Here is a 1,644-nt window from a genome sequence, read left to right on the forward strand (position 1 = left end):
TTTTTTCCTTTTCTTTTCTGACAAACTTGCACTCTTATCCAGGCTGGTTTCAAATTTGTGAGCTCAAGTTAACTTTCTGTGTAGCTGGAACTACAGGCACGTGCTACTATACTAGGCTGGTTAATATATTTCTTTTATCTCTTTCAATCTATAATCCTTCTGCTGTGGTTTGAATGTGATTCCCCAAAAACATGTTGGAAACTTAATTCCCTGTGGAACATTGTTGAGAAGTGGGCCCTAATGCAAGGTGATCAGGACAAAAGGCTCTGCCATTCTATTCATCATAGATTAAGACCATTATCGTAAGAGTAGGTTCATTATCTCCAGAATGGGTTTCTCCCCCCACCTTTTGTCTTTTGGACAGGGTTTCCCTATACAGTTCAGGCTGGCCTTGAACTCACTTTGTACCCCAGGATGCCCTCCAACTTGCAGTGACCCTCCTGCCTCAGCTTCCTGAATGCTGAGCAGAATGTTTTTGTTTTTGTTTTTGTGGTACTGGGGATCAAACTCAGGACCTTGCACCTGCAAGGCAGGTGTGGTGCCACTGAGCTAAATCCCTGGCCCAGAATGGGTTTCTTATAAAGGGACAATTGGGTTCTTTTCTCTCTGATGATTTTCTGCCATAGGTTGAGATAGCACAAAGCCCCTCATTGGATGCTGGTGCCTTGATCTTGGACATCCCAGCCCTCAGAACTATGAGAAATAAATTTTTGTTCATTATAAATTACTCAGTTTCTTATATTCCATTATAGCAGCACAAAACAGACTAAGACATCTTCCTTTTCCCTTTCTCTTTTCTTTAATGTCATTTATCCTGAAGAAGCCATATCATTCATTCTGTAAAATATCCTCTATTCTAAATTCACCTGGGTGTATCTTGTTGGTTTCATTTAATATGTTCCTCTATCCCCTTTATTTTGTGTACCTTTGGAGGTTGGATTAGATTCAGGTTCAATTTTTTTTGGCAAAGATATGTCATACAGTGCTGTGTATTTTTTTTATTGGATACCTCATGGGAATGTACAATGATTTTTTTAAATTGAAGTATAGGGCTTGGGGGTGTAGTCCAGTAATGGAACACTTGCCTAACATGTATCAGGCCCTTGGCTCCATCCTCAGCTGCCAAAACCACATACATCAATAAATATGAGGTATAACTTTTTTGTTTTTGTTTTTGTTTGTTTGTTTGTTTTTTTGGTACCGGGGATTGAACTTGGGTCCTTGCACTTGCGCAGCAGGCGGCGAAACCACTGAGCTAAACCCCCTGCCCATGAGGTATAACTTTTAAGTTGAGGTAAAATTAAGATATACTTTATCTAAAATAAAATACATAAATACTAAGCAGCTTAATGAATATTTGCATATTATACAGCCATGTAACTACTACTTAGTTCAAGGTATAAAGCATGTCCATACAACCTATGGTATGTGTGTTATTTGTTTTGCTTTTAAGACAAAAGATGTTAATGTATGAGCAGTTTTTTTCTAAACTAAAACCTCAGTATTCAGGTTTATTTGCAGCATTGGCACTTTGTGATAAGTGGGTTTTGGCTTGCAGTTTTGGCACTCATCTCTAAAAGGTTTACTATCACTGGCGTAGATTATTCCTGCATAAAATGGTGGTTTTTCCAATTGTTATTCTTT

This window comes from Heterocephalus glaber, unplaced genomic scaffold (genome assembly GCF_053883595.1).
Source record: "Heterocephalus glaber isolate CG9 unplaced genomic scaffold, H.glaber_assembly_v1.0 deba00001547, whole genome shotgun sequence".
Classification (NCBI taxonomy): domain Eukaryota; kingdom Metazoa; phylum Chordata; class Mammalia; order Rodentia; family Bathyergidae; genus Heterocephalus; species Heterocephalus glaber.